At 35.6% G+C, this 18,790-nt stretch overlaps 1 long non-coding RNA gene across 10 annotated transcripts in view; it reads right to left on the bottom strand.

Annotated features, from left to right (window-relative positions):
- The window catches only part of LOC109502461, a 306,856-nt gene that overhangs the window by 974 nt on the left and 287,092 nt on the right, over positions 1–18,790 (bottom strand). For 9 of the 10 annotated variants that reach the window (XR_006583356.1, XR_006583355.1, XR_006583352.1 and 6 more), the window contains one exon: positions 1,398–1,515. This is a non-coding gene — a long non-coding RNA (uncharacterized LOC109502461). Of the gene's footprint in view, positions 1–1,080; positions 1,211–1,397; positions 1,516–18,790 lie in introns of all 10 variants that reach the window. The other variant, XR_006583358.1, reaches the window with a different exon arrangement.

Here is an 18,790-nt window from a genome sequence, read left to right as displayed (position 1 = left end):
GCCTCCAAAGCTATCTGCAAGTCTGTGGATATGAGCATCCATACTGTGTTCCAGACAGAAGGGTAGACACTTTGGTTTTGAAAGAAAACCACAGCATTTAGAAGATACATTTAATAGGCCTAACCATATCTCACCTCTTTTGATATTTTAAAAGAAAATCTGAAATTATGGGGAAATATCTAATTTCATGACATTAAAATTAAAGTTTAGCAAAAATTGGTTGTTTTAACTAATAAAAAAATTTCTTGTTTGACATTTCTGTGAATCATTGAACCAAAAGAATCAAATCATGGCCCCTCTGTGAGACTAAAATGTAGGTAGATCATTTTTTTCCAATCTTTGAAGAACAACAAGGCATTCTGGTTTAGTAAATGTTAGACTAAGCCAAAATATGGGGCCACAAACAAATGTTATAAACAAAATATTTCAAGTACCATGTAACATAAAGTAAATAGGATAGTAAAGTAAATAGTTCAGAACATTGGCTAAATCTCAAAGTTGAGGCCATTGGATGATAAGTACTTCATCTGAATCGATGGACTAGATATATCTTTGCAGCACACACTTAATATGCGATCATATAGATCTGTGAACATCACTCAACTCTAGTCTATATTAAAAAGGGCTAGGGGAGAAGTTGGGTGGTTCAGTCGGTTAAGCATCTGACTATTGATTTTGGCTCAGGTCCTGATCTCATGGTTCATGAGTTTGGTCTGTGAGATTAAGCCCTGTGGCAGGCTCTGCACTATCAGTGGGATTCTCTTCTCTCCCTCTCTCTCTGCCCCTCCCCCACTCTCATGAGTGTGAGTTCTCTTTCTTCTCTCTCTCTCTTCTCTCTCTCTCAAAATAAATAGAAGTAAACTTAAAAAAAAGGCTAGAAATGTATCAGCTGAGTTCTTTAAAGAGAATTTTTAGGAGTGGGGAGTACTGTGGCATTTTTTTCCCTCTCACTCATGGGAAGGAAAAGGATAGGAGAGGGTAGTTCATTCCCACTTCCTCAAGGCAAGTGGGGGGAGGCGGACACAAAAGAACCATCCATTAAATCAAAGCTGTTTGCAACATGAGGAGACTTGTGCTCACCTCCTGTTCAGAAAATACTGAAGGCAGGAGTCAGGCTGGTGTGTTTCCTCCGCTGGTGAGGCAAGGATTGAGGGGCCAGCAGTTAGCTGTGCTCCGTAATTTGGTGAGAGTCAAACATCAAAGAGCCTTCCTAAAGGGCAAATGGGCACATGAAGAAGATAGCCAGGCTTAAGTTTTCTCAGGACCCAGTCCAATGGGGCTGAATGTTGGGGCAAGAGAAACACAGCAGAGGGTCCTGAGTCAGGGGAGTGTACTGGGCTATGGGAACTTCCCAGTGTACCTCATAGAGGTCATTGTTATCAGATCTTTATCCCTACCTCTTGGAAAACGTCCTTGGATTTCACATTCTGTTCTGCTAAGCTCTCATTTCCGGCAGCTCTCATCCATCTCTCTCTTTCCAGTTGCCTCTCTGCCTTGCTTCCACTGTCTGTGGAGCTGAAAGTAAAGGTAAAAATGTAAGAAGTCTTCCAGGTAATTCTGGTGCTATTTAATTGCAAAAAGCAGGTGATCTTCACACAGGCTTTCTAATTTTCTTTTACCAAGTTGATCAACCTTTTAGTGTGTTCTTGATTTTCCCCTTTTAAGATTCAGTTTTGCTAAGCATTTGCAGTGGGTTCAATTATTTTTGGTAAGTCACTACATGAGTCTTTCCTGCTTAATTTTAAGTGAGAGAAAACCAAATTGTAATTTAGGGAGTACTTTTGGCTTCTGGTGTGTTATGATCTATTGTGGGGAAAAGGGTTTCAAATCTAGAAGGACATTGTATATCCTCTGTGTTGTCACACTTTCTCCTCGCTAGACCACATCCTTCAGATTGGGGGGGAGGGTATTGGTGAGATTTTTAAAAATATATTTGGGACTTTTTTCTTCTCAGTGTTGCTTGGGGGAATAGGAGAAGGACATACATCATTCCCAAGGGCCTTCACTTTTTAAATATAATAGGGGACAATCATAAAGATTGACATTTTAATTAATTAATTTATTTTTATTTTTTTATTAAAATTTTTTTTAATGTTTATTTATTTCTGAGACAGAGAGAGACAGAGCATGAGTGGGGGAGGGGCAGAGAGAGAGGGAGACACAGAATCTGAAGCAGGCTCCAGGCTCTGAGATGTCAGCACAGAGCCCGACGCGGGGCTCGAACTCACGGACCATGAGATCATGACCTGAGCCGAAGTCGGACGCTTAACCGACTGAGCCACCCAGGCGCCCCAAGATTGACATTTTTAGATTTACAACAGCACTTGTAAACAATTGTTCCACATTTAATGATTGGGAAAAAGGCAAACTAAATCCAATAAAAATTCAATCATTTTCTTGTCTTTTTAAGAGTAGTAGATGTAAATAGAACAATTTAAGTCTAAAATTATTTAACTTGATGAATTAATAACATAGTGAAGACTATGTGCAGATTTAAAATGTTCTTTTCAGAAAATACAATTTAAACAATTACAACATTAAAATAAAGAATATTCTTGTGGCACCTGAGTGGCTCAGTCGGTTAAGTATCCGATTTCGGCTCAGGTCATGATCTCACAATTTGTGAGTTCGAGCCCTGCCTCAGGCTCTGTGCTGACAGCTCAGAGCCTGGAGCCTGCTTCAGATTCTCTGTCTCCCTCTGTCTGTCTTTCCATCACTTGCACTCTGTCTCTTGCATTGTCTCAAAAATAAATAAACATTAAAAAAATTAAAAAAAAAGAATATTCTTGTTGAATTCTGGTGAATATACCAGCTGAAAAACAAAACTAAACACCTTTCTTTCTTTTTGAAATGTTCTCTTTGGTAAAGAAAATCAGATATTTAAGATTTTCTCCCTCTTTAGTTCTTTTAATAATGTATCATGAAAGAATATGGAAATCATATTGTACAGATATTCTCTGTATACCTTGAAAATAAAAGAGAGATTTACATAAGTTTTTAGGAAGAATGCTAGGAAGATGTCTGAGAAGAACGAACAGGTTTTATCTGATTGTTAAACTCTCTATACTGTAATAGGCCACAGGATAGAGCCACTGAATTTTACAACTTTTGGAGGCACCAGTGACATCATAGTCCATATCAATGTCATCCCATGGAGTTGCATGGTATTGTGTGGTATGCAGTCTAAGCCACATGGCTGTAGGTGGAGGCCCTGCCTCTTTTTTATATTACCTTTAGAATAATAACAACAACAATAAAAACTTCTTCTAATGTCTAGTAAATTTTAGCTTATTCCCACTGAAGTATACTGAAGTCAAGTTAGGTAGGAAATCTCAAAAGACTGCATCTCAGATACAGCAGGGAGAGCTGTCCGGAGGGCTGGTTGGCTTGGAAAAATAACTGGGGGAAGCAAATGAGATGTGTGTGCCTGGCAGGAGAAGAAACAATACTGCCTGCGCCAACACAATGACAGCTGGCATTCCATGGGCTTTTGCTATGGATGAGGGTGCTCAAAATTGGGCAACTTCAATATTTTCAATTACGGGTGGCAGCTTTAATGGTCAGCTGCTGGTCATCTTGACCAGATCCTCAACAGGTATACATTGTTCACTATTATGTTTTAGATGCACTCTTTCCCCTCTCCCCTCTCTCTCCACAGTCCTGACAGTTCATTTTGAAATATGGACAAGAATACATTAAGTTACCTACAGTTGGCCAGATCGGTTTTTCCTATTCAGCTTTCATGTTGGTATGAGGATGAGGGAAGAAAAGTTTAAACAGACTTGCTTTGATGTTATGAAATGGTGGTGGTGTAAATTCAAATGTAAAGTATCAACCTTAGATAAATAACTTAAGATTTAATATAATGTTTTCCATTTGCAAAATGTCCAAGACAAGCAGAATTTGGTTTATAAAAATTTTATTTGTCTTATTTTTCTTCTGTGGCTCAGATTGAGTCTCCCTGCTTATGGTTTAGTTTTTAACAGTTTTTGCTACTGGAGTCTCTTCAGCAATGTCAATCCTCATGGTGTCTCTCTCCTCATACAGTGTTCTCTCAAAGATCTCTGAGGAAGGTGAGTTGGGAATATAGGAATAATCTTCCGCTTCATGGGTTCATATTATTGCCAGTCTTAGCCATATTTCTTCACAGGAAGTTTGTATCCTAGAAAAGCCTGTTTATTTTGCTTGATGATATATGCAAGATGGGGTTTTGGTTGTGATAGATTTAAACAATATAAACAAGTATGTCTTTTGAGCTACTTTCCCAGGGGAGATGATGCATTTTTTTTTTAAACAGATTACATTTATTCTCAGTTGCATTTCTCTGTTACCAGTAGAATGTGTCTGTTAGATAGCTGGGTCCATGAGAGTCTACTAGAATTCTTGGCATTATTCTCAGTGTCACTGCTTTTGATAGGTGACCTTGATTCTCTTTGGTTTTACTACTTTCAGGATTTTGGATTTCATCTGACTGCCATTGTAGCTCAATGGTTCCTCCACTTAGAACTTAAGAACTCTGTAATACTTGGCTATTTGGATTCTTAGTGGAAATATCTATCACAGTCTGTCTCACGGTTATAGAGTGTTCTGTGTCATTTTTTTTCCTGTTCTTAGTCCCAATCCTAGCCTGTGCCTAGATCTCTCTTACGGAGTATAAGATTTCCTATAAAGGGAAGTAACTGTACCCTCCTTAATTGGGACTTCCCTGCTGCTTGACATAAATGTTATAATGATGCAGACCACACCCCTTGCCCCCACTCCTCATCCCCCTACTTCTTTTTTGTGTTTTCTAGATAGGGAATGATATACAATATCCTATAAGAGATGACCAAAAAATCATTAGAAGTGGTCATTTAGAAAACAAATCAGCAGGAACAGCTGGGCAACAGGGACTCAAAATGTAGGAGAAACATTTTAGTCCACAAGAAAATGAAATAATGGTAACTATAGATAATTTGGAATATTTTCTTTTTCTTTGATGTTTTTGCTAAGAGAAGTTCAAAATAATTTACAGGCATATATTAATAAGTAGTTCTCTACGCACCCCCATTTTTCAATGCCTATATCAAGGCAGATGGCTAATGATTGATTTATTCAAAGCACTCAGCATGTCAGTGGTTGAATTTTGTTGAGATCCCTTTCACTGTAGACCACACCACTTCTAATGACCTATGTATAATTCATCTCAGCTCCATCCGAATTAGGAGCTGACATTTTTTGGTAACACAAATCATAGCTTCTTGTCAGTAAAAGAACCCCAGTGTGGGAAACTCAGACAGCTAGGGAGCTCAGTATGCTGCTAACTTTGTTGTTTTTGTACAGATTTGAGAGAATCTAATAGTTTGCCACCTTTATGTTGGCACATGCATACATATGTTTATTGATGAAGTTGACTTTTCTTCAACCCAAGTATTTCCTGGGCAAGCAGAAATGGAGATCATTCTGAGGATTTTCTACCAGGTGGTTCAACATGAATTAACAATAAAAATACATTAAATATGCTTTTGGTGCAATAATTTTTCAGTAATGATTTTAGAATGATAATTAGTAGCCTCAAAAACAGAATCACGTGGTTTTATTTCATGTTTTCAACATATATTTGGAATTTTCAAAAAGCTTTTCCTTCTGCAGCTGTATGACCTTCTTCTCTTTTAGTTTCTCCCTGTTGTGAGTGTGAATACTTGTGATCAAAGGCCCAAATTTGCTTCCTTAGTGTTAAGAAGTCCTTGATTTCAAGACCATTTGAGATCAGCTGATCCATGCACATATAAGGGGAAGAGAGCAAGATCCAGAAAAGACCAAGTGATCCTGGAAGATGTATTTGAATTTTGATTCTAAATGTTAACCAGAGATTTTCCCTTATCTTTCTATGGCATATGAAATAAATTTACTTATTACATCTTGACATGGATAAAATAGAAATACTCTATTTGAAGGCTTTGGCTGATTTGTTAACATTTTTTTAATAGAATAATTTTTTATTTAATAGCATGAGAAATAGCCTTGGTTAAATTCCATTTAAGTTTAGGAGTCTTTATAGATACTGTCTAATTAATTATAGTTGTTTTACTTATTACAAAACTAGAAGTAAATGAAACTAACACAGTGCAGGTTTATTCATATGCAGTTTCTTTTAAGAAGACATTGGTTTTATCTAGCCAGAATTCTTAATGAATGGGAGTTTAAAAGTATAACTGTCTTTTCTGGCAAAGAATCAAGTCAACAAAGCTGATGTCAGAAAGCTAAATTAAAAAGTCACCCTAGAATGTCTGCCTTACTCAGGACGTGTCCAGTACTTCTATAAGATCAGCACATGTCTACATCTTATATATCTGTCATCCTCTATAAAATCATTGATGTTGACAGAGATAACCTAGATGGCCTAAAACATGCAAAATCAAAAGAAAGATCATATGATATTTATTACATTCTATTGACTATTACATTCTATTAACATTAATGTTAACACATTTTCTAAAGATTTTAAACAATAATGGTTGAAATAAGAAAAAGGGGAAGGGGGCCTAGGTTAAGACTAAAATAATTAGAAAATCATCTATTACCTTAAGAGTAAGAAAAAATGAATATTGGTGCTTGCCAGAAATTTTTATTATCTTTTAGGTCTCTAACTTAATATACATGAAGTTATGACAAATCAATAAGACAGGCTTATCTATTTCTCCTGGAGTCATATAAATGGCCTCCAAAATGGTCCCAGCCAACAGTAAGAAAAAGAAATTAATGAATTCAGTCAGGATCATCTGGTATATTACTTACAGAATGGGAATTAGCATTCAAAATCTATGTTCCTTAATAGAACTTTTTCTTTTTTTTTTTTAAATTTTTTTTCAACGTTTTTTATTTATTTTTGGGACAGAGAGAAACAGAGCATGAACGGGGGAGGGGCAGAGAGAGAGAGGGAGACACAGAATCGGAATTTAGAACTTTTTCCAAGAGATGTTGGGAATGCTACCATTTTGATATCTAAATATACATTAGAAGTTATAAACCAATATTTAGGAATCAAAATCAAATGCCAGCACCTTCTATGAAACTGTACAAATTATTTATTGCACTGGAATTTTACTATTGCTTGAAATAAGATGGCTGGAGCTTAAAATATTTGTCAATAGTGCAGAGGTTATTGTTGAACTCACTAAGGGATCTAATAATTATAAATAGATATTTAATGCCTCAGATATTTTCAAAGATGAATGATATATACATATACATATCTAGATATATAAATATACATATATATCTATATGTATATACATATGTATATACATATATACATATATACATATATATGTATATATGCATATATATACACATATATATATATCTAGATATGTATATGTATACATATATCTAGATATATATGTAATCTATCCAACCATGCACATTTTATCTATCTGCCCAGTACTTTAATATCAATACACATATTTTAATACCAAAAGGATTATAAATGCTGAGGTAAGCATTCAACATAATTCTACCAATTATATTTTATGTTTACTCTGTGCTACGCACTGGGCTTAGTTAGAATTAGGTATATCATAATAAGCACAAAAAACCCAGACAATTTCAAGGCAAAAAACTTCAAATTCATTTCATGTAGAAACAGGGAACTGATGCAAGAGATTCGTTACTGATGTCCATGACATGAATAATTAATCCAAAGATCTGTATGATTTTTCTATTGGTTAAATAAAAAGATAAATTGTTCCATTTTATGCAGCTGAAGAGAAGTCCTCAAAACAACCTCATGATTTATGTATTGGGTTTGTGGCCCTAATTTAGCCAAGTAATTTTTGTAGTTGAATAGATACATAGGAAATTCTGCATAAATTGGCTGTCTCCATAATTTTATTAAACCTTCTATGGAGAAACAGGGATGAGCGTAGTTGACAGAGAGGACAGTATAAATTACATCTCAAAATGCTTAACAAAGCAGCATTTTTGCAAGATAATATTTGATGACTGTCTTTTCCCAGATGTTTTACATTTCTAAAATATAACTTAATTATTAACATTGATTTAAAATTTTTTAATGTTTATTTAGTTTTAACATTGATTTTAAATTACACAAGACAATCAAAAGGAAAGTGCTGGCAATTATTTTTGTAGGTCTTCTTTATACTCATAATTAAAGATTTGTGAGTGATAATTAAAGTAAAATATAAAATGGTTTACTGGTAGGTCTGGTTGTCATTGCCTTTTGTATTTCACCACAAAAAGTATATTGATCATTTCATAAAATATTTAGAAGTGGAAAGCTTCAAATAATTTTTCTTTTGCAGCATGAACAAACATGATATCAACCATGAAGATATAACGATTGCTGCAAGTTAAACAGGCAAATCAAATTAATATATATTTATCACAGACCTTCTACATATGAAAGAATCTATATATACTGGGTACAAGTCAGTCCTGATTTTTTTATGTTGGCAAAGGGTTTTCAAGTGACCATGGATCTAAGGTAAATAGCACATGCAAAACCAGTATTAAACCAATGTATAATGTAGTGGAAAGAATAATAGGCTCACTTGAACTTTGTACCAAATTATTTTTGGGATGATGAAACTTGCCATTTCTCAGTTTCTCCAATTATAAAAGAAGGAGTTTATAACACCCAATGTCTCTTTGATCAACATTTTACAAGTATGGCCTAAAGTCAGAAATAAGCTATAATATCATAAGGTCTATCAAATTTTCCTTCATTTGGCCTTAACCCATAAAAGATGGATATTATACTTCTTGTCCAATATTCTCTGCATACACTTAAAAAATTTTTTTTATTAAAATTTTTTTTTAATGTTTATTTATTTTTGAGAGTCAGAGAGAGACAGAGCTTAAGCAGGGGAGGAGCAGAGAGAGAGGGAGACACAGAATGTAAAGCAGGCCCCAGGCTCTGAGCTGTCAGCACAGAGCCCGGTGCCAGGCTTGAACCCACAAACCATAAGATCATGATCTGAGCTGAAGTCGGATGCTTAACCGGCTGAACCACCCAGGTGCCCCTCTGCATAGACTTTTATAGAAACTCGGGAAAAATGGATCATCTTATATTTCACTAGGAAATACAAACATTGCTTAAAAGTGACTGGATGTGCATAGAGCATCTGTAGTCAATCTTAGTATTTCACAGATAAAAATTATACCTGATATTCCACAATTTCATTTAAATACTTGGTGATCATTGTAGTGAATACAATTATGATTAAGTGGTAGCAGCATAAAATAGCAAGTAGAAAGGAAAATTGTGCCATTTATGATTAGCCCTGGTGCTACTTTATCTTTTTTTTATGGATTTTTTTTGACAGAGAGAGAGAGAATGAGAGAACAAGTGGGGGAGGGGCAGAGAGAGAGAGAGGGAGAGAGAATCTTATGTAGGCTCTATGCCCATCATGGAGCTGATGTAGGGCTCCATCTCATGACCTGAGCCAAAATCAAGAGTCAGATGCTTAACTGACCAGGCGCCCCATGGTGCTACTTATCTTAATTGTTTTTCATCAAAATGAGTAATGCATGGGATGGGTGTATCTAAAACCTAATCTATACGAAGTTATCAAAGATTTTGAGGAGTGTTTGTTTTTATTTCCATGAAGATTTGAAATCTTCTCTCAAGGGAATAAGAAGAGAGGTGCTAAATAGTTGGGCAGTTGGGAAAGTAGGTAGTGAAATTCTTAAGTAGAATGGTATAAAAGGTGCCTGAGTGGGTTCTTTCTCTGTCTACTGTCAAATGACACCAAGAATGGTACCTGGCTGGAGATCAACAAGGTAAGTCTTCAAGATTTATCTTCAGAATCTGATTTACTTGTTGGACATTTTTGTCCCATGCTATGGTATATCGTCTTTTTAGCAATATTTTATTTCTAACACAATATCTATGCATGAGAAGTATGTTGAGCACATTTTATTAAATTCATATTAAAGTCACCTTTCCTTCCTTTCCTTCCTTCCTTCCTTCTTCCTTCCTTCCTTCCTTCCTTCCTTCCTTCCTTCCTTCCTTCCTTCCTTCCTCCTTTTCTTCCTTCCTTCCTTCCACTGTCATTTATTGGGAATCTATTTTGTTCAGGAAGCACTGAACTCCAAGGCATTCAGAAGATCTAAAGGACATTGTTCATGTCCTATGGGGAAATGCCTATGCAAATAACTGTGGCACAGTGTGCTGGCATTATTTTCACTTCATTAGCATAAAACTCCACAAGGATTCAGAGGTTAGAGGGATCCTTTCTAGCTGTAGTGATCAGGAATCAGGCATTTCTCCAAGGAATCTGTATTTGTTTTAGTGCATCATGGTATTATGTATAAACTCATCTAATGTGGATGTTGCTACTTGTTGTTAGTACCTCTCAGTGGATGGAGTTAGGGAATCTATGTATAAATATAAATATAAAATGTGCACTAAGCACATTTTTTATCTCTTCTTTAGTATCTATATGCATATGTTTAAAATCATAAGTTTATATTGATATCTCCAATTCCAGTTCAAACTCAAGGCTTCTTTCTAGATTTCTCACTTTTCTTATTATAACTTCCTTCCCTAACACTGAGAAACTTGGCTCTCATTGTCATTAATATTATTAGATCGGTGTCCTCTGTATATATAATCAGTCTTGCTTTGTATAATGTGTCTCAATAGCACATGTGTATAGTTATCATACAGCAGCATATTGTCACCAGAAAGCAGCTTCCTGTACTGCTAACAATTCTAGGCTTTGTTTCTCCATTAAAATCACTTTCTGTTAGTGTCAAACTCCAGTTTAGTTACTTCATTCCAGACAACAGAGAATGAAGTATGCAAATACATTTTGGATGATGAGGTTTGAAAAGGCCCAGGATCAATCAAGAGGAAGAAACAGAATTTTCTGTTGACATTTTAAACTGACTCGTTTAATAATTTAATTCTCCCTGGCTTGTAGAAAAACAAACAAAAAGCCCTCCCAAACCCACACCAAACATATGAGGTGTTTGAAGACACAATGTAAAAGAATGCAAAGGGTATGGAGAGGAGAGTAAAGAGATTTTTTAAAAAAGCTTTGGTTAGTTCATGGTATTTCCTAGCCATACCTTCATATCGATATGGAAAGAGAAAAAAGTGAGAAAGAATTTATTCTTAATTAATTTTGTAGAGTTTAAATTAGGCAAAAGTGCTGTGCTATGGAAAAAATAGTAGGAAATTAAAATGTATTTAAACATTTTTATATTGTATTTTTTTAAACTAAATTATGATATAGGAAAGATAGCCTAACATAGGTTGCAATCATATACTAATAACAATTAATCACCATCTGTAAACCACAGCAATATGGATCAGCGTATGTTACTAGTGAAATGTCAATGACTTGGTAATGTCCAGTAGACTGATGTCAATTCATTGTGAGCAAAGGAGTCTATGATTGTTGATCTTTCATGGGTTTCCCCATAAGCCTGTTCCTTGCGCTGGAAGACTCAGTTTGCTTGAAGTATCATTATTAGTAGCACCTTTTTTTAATTCTGGAAAATATTCAGCTTGGGTGATAAATTATATGGTCATCATAACTTTAGATAGAACTTAGAGAAAGCTGAGGGATCTCTCAGCTCTTCTTGTCATTTGACCCACAGGAAACAGGCCTAAGTAAAGCCACGTAGGCCTAGTTGCACTCTGGACTAAATATGAATGCAAATTGGACCAATCAGCTGCATTTTACACCAGCTGTAGCTTCTGGGTGGTCTTCAAAGAAAACCCCATTTAGAGCGTATTTCAGTGATGCAAAGGAAATTTCACAGACTGCTAAAATGAGGGTGGGAGGTATGTAGTTGAAAGAGAGGTTTTCAATCACTATATTATGGAGAGCGGAGAAAAGCTTTTTAGCTACAGATGTCCCCTGAAACTTCAGCCACGAGTTACTCACTAATATATATTGTTCATAGCATTCTACTATTTCCCCATAATATTGAGATGAATTCTGAGCACCATGTTATTCAAGGTGATGTCATGGATTAAAAATGTAATTTAGCACTTTTTGTCCACAGTATTCAATGTTGACAAAATACGCTGTCAATGCTGTCTTTTGTGTAATGAAGGGAAAACAAGTTTTAATAGGATTTCATACTTCAGTTGTGTGATTCGATACTAATATAGTATGTTCAGGTGCAAAACTATTAGTAATATAATACTTTCACCTTGACTATTAAGATAGGAATGAGATTTTTGTCTGTCAAGATTAACTGAAAAATTCAAGACTTGATTGTGAAATATAGTATAAAGTCTTAAAGCCCACCTTGTTTGATCAAGTCTACTGAAAGACAATTCTATGTACACAAATAAGAAATATTTGATGCAAAAATCCTTGATTATTAATATGCTATGAAAGCTTTAATCCATTTTGGGTGAAGTGAGGAAAACATGTGATGATGAGGTGGTGTCAAAATGTGAAGAATGAAAAAATAAGTTCAAAAGAGGAGAGGAAGAAAAAGCAAGGAAGAAAGAAAATAGGAGTCTCCAAGGATGAAATAAAAAAGGAAACCAGCAAAAAATTTGAATCAACACCACCCTTACATTTAAAAAATACAGATTCTCAATGGTCACGGACTTCTCTTATCCTAGGCATCCAACCTGTAACTTGCTTGATAAAAAGCAAATGATCAATGAGCTGTGGAAGATTCTATACAGTCATTCCCCACTTCCAAAACAATAATTCGAAAGGAATGTCCAGTCTTGGGCCAGTGGTATTATCCTCACAAACAAAAGGACAGCTCATTAATCATTAATTATGCTGCTGTGAAAGCTGCAGAGTGGTTTTCAAAGAATACACTATTCTTCCTCCTTGATCCTTGATCATATTATTCTCGCATTAGAAGTTGCTCTGACCTCATTTCTGGGCATCAGTTAGCTCAGATATAGTAGCCAGGACAGGAAGGGTAGAGTGAAAGATAAGGATATAAGAGGTGTTGAGTTTTAAGAAATAGGATACTGCATTGTCTTTCCTTTTGAACCTTCCCTCAGTAACATTAACTCGTCTACAAAGAAGGAATCATGAGCAAAGAAGTCTTAGCTCCAAGTGTTGTACTTCTGAGTCTACCTATCCCAAGGAAGAATTTTTCCATTTTGAATCCATTTTAAAATGTTGACGGTACGGATTGGAACAGAAGGTCTGAAGAACAGGTCAAGGACCCTGGAATTTCTAAAAGCCCTTGTGTGATGGAGTAGGATCAATGGATTATCATGGTGAAGCGGGGGAGAGTGGGGAGGAAGGACAAGAAAAGGGTAGGAAGTAGCAGAAGACAGGGGGAGTCCTGATGGTAGAATTCAGGAACGTTATGCTTGGAATGAAAGTAAAGATTTTAGTGTTCATACCAGGTGTTACACAAATAGGATAAGAAATTTAAAAATCAGAATTTAAATGCAGGCAGGGCTGTATGGTTGAGATTGGATTATGATTCTCAAGAGTTAGTTTGAACATAACCAGGCAAGACCACTATCTTCCCTTCTATAGAAGATATGATATGTTTTCTGATTTCTTTTTGTTTCTCAAAATTTGTTTGGATGTTGGTTAATTCAATTCTTTTTCCTGAACTTAATTTTAATCAATATTATATTTTTAAAATGACAACAAAGATCATCTCTTATCTCATAAATGATGGACAAATTTGCATAAAATTGTTTTTCACAAGTCCTTTAAAATTTGTAGTAGGTCTTGCCTTTCAACTTCTGTGGATTAAAATATGTCATGAATGCATAAGGTCCCCCAACACAACAACTTATAATCAAAGCCTGTCATCACATCTTTTGCCTATTCTAGGATCTTAATTCTATTTACCACATACACTTTAAGCACTAATAAAATAATTTCATTTCATTTTAGAATAAAATCTAAATCATTAAATAAAATAGAGATTAGGTAATATACAGGCTAAAGTGTATAATACATATAATATATAATCAAGAAATTAAAAACTGCAATGTTAAATAAGCAATAGTATCTTTTAGGAAAGTGTCATCTCTATTGATTTTACTCTCTACAAGACAGGAAAAGACCCATGTTCTCTTTGTCCCATTCATTCATTCATTCATTCAGTTTTGGTTGAGGGTCTGCATTGTGCAAACTATGTGCCAAGTGCTTAAAAAAGGTGCCAGGAGAAATTGCAAATGTTTTGGCAAAACCACTATTAAATCACGCTTTGGCACATTATTAAAGTTTGGTAAATATTATTTGAATGAATAATGAATTTTCAAGATTTTCTTCATATAAACTTCCTCTTACAACTTAATTTATCCTCCCACTTATTTTTCCTCCCAAGTATCTGAGAAAGAACCAGATAGAAACAAAATACAATGATTAGTCTAACATATTATATTTTACTTGTATTGGTCTATGCTCTGGATAAATCATAAAAGATACTGATTTTTTTTTTCTAAACATAAAGGATTTTGCATTCTTCTAAGACCAGTTTTGCTTTAACACTAATCAGACTTACCAGCCAACACAGTAACACGAAAATATGTTTAAAACTCAGTTGCCCTAAATTTTCACTTTGTTCTGTTTCTTTAAACAGACAATAAACTGTAGAATCAACACTCTTCCCCTTTTTTGCTGGGCATAAATTGGCCCTTAGTCTGCTTATTGGTAAGTTGTTTTAGGTGCAGAGATAAATAATTGTAATTACACAACAACCTGCTATAATAATAATAATAATAATAATAATAATAATAATAATAGATTTCCCAATAATATATTACATATAAACTGGTTTAAGTTTGGCTTTCATATATTCTCGAGACTTTTTTGGGGAAAGAAAATATCGGGAAATTAAATCTTGTAACAGTGTTTCAACAATTCATTAAACAGATTTTAACACTAAGATGCAAAGGCCTTTGTTCAAGTATCCTCTAGATTTCATAGCAATTTGAAAAATCTATTGTCTTAAGTCATCTTACAAGGCAACCTTTCCATTAAGTATATGAGAATTCTCTTAAAGATCACAATAGTGATGACTTTTCTTCCCAAATAATGACTGATTTAAGAATAGATTGTAAAAATCGGCATTGCTGTTAGTAATGGATTTCAGTTGGTATTTCTCATTGCTAATGAGTCAGATTGGGCCATTACTGATTCTGGAGTTCTGACCTCTCTGCTGTTGTCTTTTTAATTGCCGACTCCTCATAGAATCCAGAGGGATTACACACATTTCTCCAACCATAGTTGTGCTTGGAAAGAGTAAAGCCTCCCTAATTTCAAGGTATGGAGACTTTTTAGTTGAGAAAACTTCAATTGTAAGTTGTTTTGAATTTACTTGGCACCTTGTAGGTCTTATTGCAGTTTACTCTTTTGTTTTTCCATTTTCAAAATAACTGAACTAAAGGAGTACAATTTAGGGAGAGTTCAAGCCATGAAAGTAAAAGGAAAATTTGTCTTAAGTTCTCCAAAGACATCTTGTTCAGGAAAATGGGAAATCTTGTACCTTGGGGTGCAACTAATTGATGCCTCCTAGGGGACTACAAAACAAGAGAAGGGAAAGTGTACTTAATGGGAATTGACTCAAGGGTCTTGCATTTTCATCCACTATGTGCAATCCACAGTTCTTTTCTTCAGGGGTTCCTTTTGGCATGCTCTCAGGAAGTGCTTTGAGACTTCTCTCAGGAGATCTTTTCACATTCTTTCATTTCCATGCTGAGTCTGCAGTGTTCCCACACAGAAACCTATACAAACCCTTCAATGAATGATTGCTCAGCTTTATCAGCCTTGTGGGTCTCTCCAGGATGTGAGCAAACAACATTGAGGAAAGACATTTCACACCTTCCAGTTCCTAAGCCTCTATCTTTATACAAAGCCAACTTATTGTGTATGCTTCAAGCTTTTGCATGAACAATGCAAGTAGCCTGGCACCACCATATCAGCATTTTCTTAAATCCTTGTCTAGGGAAACAGTTATCCGTTATCACAGGAACAAGAGTAAATTTATTTTTGCTGCTGAAAAGAAAAAAAATGTTCAACTTAAAGGATTAACAGATATTAAAATAATATTTGTGTAAGGTTAAGCCCACAGACTGGCAAACAGTGAGCTCTCTTGAACATTAATAATCTGGAGATAATACCTGTTATACTTCAAAGACTTTAAAGGGAGCCTCTCAGTAGCATGGGAATTAATATGGATGATCAAGAATTCATGGTACAGTCCCATTTTTTAGCTGAATGATCAGAGGCCAATGTTCAATCATTATGTTTCATAGCTATTTGAAAATCTGTAATCAAGAAACATCCTTTAAAGGAAAACTCCTATTTAAGTTGCTCAGCTTGAATGGAGAACATCTCATATTAAATTTCACAAAATTTGTCATCCAAAATAAAGAACTCTTTGGGTCATGTTTGATGTGTTACTGGAAGGTATGAGGCTCAAGTTTATTATATAACCATTACAAATCACACACTGCATTATACTACATTTCAAAGTATCTACAAGCAATATTTCAGATAGTAATGCACAGAATTGGCAAAAATAATAAATAAAGGGTAGGAAAGGGATTAGAGGAAACGTAGGGTCTGAGCCTGAGTCATTAGAAAGCAGAGCTGGAGATAAGAGCTTGTTTATTTGGGGAGGTGATCTAGGGAGATAGGAGGGTAGGACAGGGGGAATAAAACAGGGGAAAGAGAGAGAGTCAAAGCCAATTCCAAATGGTGTGTTCTCTAGTTGATCAATACTATGGTCAACTCTGCTTGATCCTCTAGGGATGTTCTGAGGAGCTATATGGATTACATCACAGAACTTATCCCTTGCTCTACCAGGGACAGAAAATAGCAGATGTCACTGACAATCTCTCTCCCCTCATTGGAAAAGAGTTGTCCTATGGAGTATCAATTTCTTTGCATACATATTGTACATATATGATTACTAGTGGTCCTGTATCATAGATCTACATTATAGAGTTAGAGAATCAGTTGGTGATTCAGTGGATAAACTGTATTTTGAAGAATATGCCCCAATTCTGAAGGGTGTTGGTCCCAATCCAATCTCTTACCTGAGCTTGTACCAGCCCATTCCATTGCTGTTTCAAGAGTGGCATGGTATATGCTGGGGCAGGTGGATCCTGTGGTTACTTTCCCATTCTTGCACTTTTTTTTTGGTCCCAAAACGTTCTAAATTGCTTTGAGGCAATATTGTGTGAGATTCCACACAAACCAGTCAGGTATTCTCTAAGTCTCTGGAGGATGGTGTTGGTGGGAGTTTCTGGGAAGGTAAAGCCATGTGTGGAGTAGGTATCATTTCTGTTAAAGGTAAATTTCTCTCTTCTCCAGGATGGAAAAGTCTAAAGTAATCACCTGTCAGTTAGTAGGGCTTACTGCAGTTTCCCTTTATCACATCATCCTGTTTATTTCCTTCAAAATACTTTTTCCATTCTGAAATTATGTTGTTTTGTAATCCCAATAAGAATGAAAACTCCTTGAGGTTAGAAGTGCTGCCTCTTTTATATAGTATCATATACTCAGGAGTCCTGGAACATAGTATGGACTGGATAAATACTCCTCTTTTCACTTTGAATTAGTACTCAGTCTTTGGTAATTTATTTCCTTTGGGTGCTGGTCAGAAGGGAACATGCAATTTATTGAATTCTTTTTATATGCCGGACAACTTATGTACATTACATATGATGGGGGTGTTGCCATTTTCCCCATTTTATATTTGAAGAACCAGTTGATAGTCAACTTGATTAGAGTCATACAACTATCCAGATAGGCCTTGGGATCCTAATTCAGGTTTGTTTTGCTCTGAAACTACTGTATCAGGATACCCCATGGGATGACAATTTGGCACCAATTCCTTGTTATCTCTTTTTGTGGTGATGTGTCAGACTTCTAATGTTCCAGACACCACCAAAAACAATAGACCATCTTTCCCAATAGTTTATTTCCCACTGAGGTTAATGGCACCATTCATTAGGTCTAAGCAGATAAATAGAGGTGATTTCTAACTTCTCCCTCTTTCTCACCTCTCCCCAAATCTCTCTTTTAGTAGCTATATCTGTTAAACACAATGCCAGATGCAGCTACATTTTTGGGATTCGGCTTTTCCTATTTACACAATTTCTATTCCTGACAGAAAATTCAAATGCCATACCATCTTGTTCAAAACTGGTTACCCACAATCCTATGGGGCACTTGTCAAGTCCTATCAATTTGCTTGCTAAATATCTCCTAGATCTGTTCTTTTCTTTAACCAATAATTTCCCAAATGAATTCATGTCCTTGTCAGTATCCACCTAGCTGCTAAACCATAGTGGACATTTGTTATTTCTGTCTATACAAAATCTCTTCCCATTTTCTGCATATAGTACCCATCTTTCCTTTAGGTAACAGATCCTTACATATTACCTTTCTAGGTGTTTTTGGTTTGCCTATCATAGTCTTCTGCCCCCATGGCCATGGAGATGAGCACCCACACGTGGTCAATTAGAATGCTCCATCCTTGTAACCACAATGCTTCATGAAAAAGCACAAGACCCAGCCAGGCCATCTGCCTCCAGAATTTTCTGAATTGAAGGTAGAGTGGGACCTTCTTTTACTTATGTTTTCTGAGCTCAAAAGAAATGATCCTGAGAATGCCAAGTTCCTCAACACACAGAGAAGCCTGACAAGGTGAGTTCAACACATGGGCAGATGTAGAGGGGAAGGATTGAGTTCTGATGACATGCTTTGATGCTATTTGTTCAATCTTGAGTAAATCCAGTTTCATCCTTGCCTTTCCAGTATAACTGTCAATAAATTAGGTGTTTTTCTTCCAAGTTTAAAATGGGCTGATTTGAGTT

The sequence above is a fragment of the Felis catus genome, chromosome A1 (genome assembly GCF_018350175.1).
Source record: "Felis catus isolate Fca126 chromosome A1, F.catus_Fca126_mat1.0, whole genome shotgun sequence".
NCBI lineage: Eukaryota > Metazoa > Chordata > Mammalia > Carnivora > Felidae > Felis > Felis catus.
This window is presented reverse-complemented; position numbering and strand designations above follow the sequence as displayed.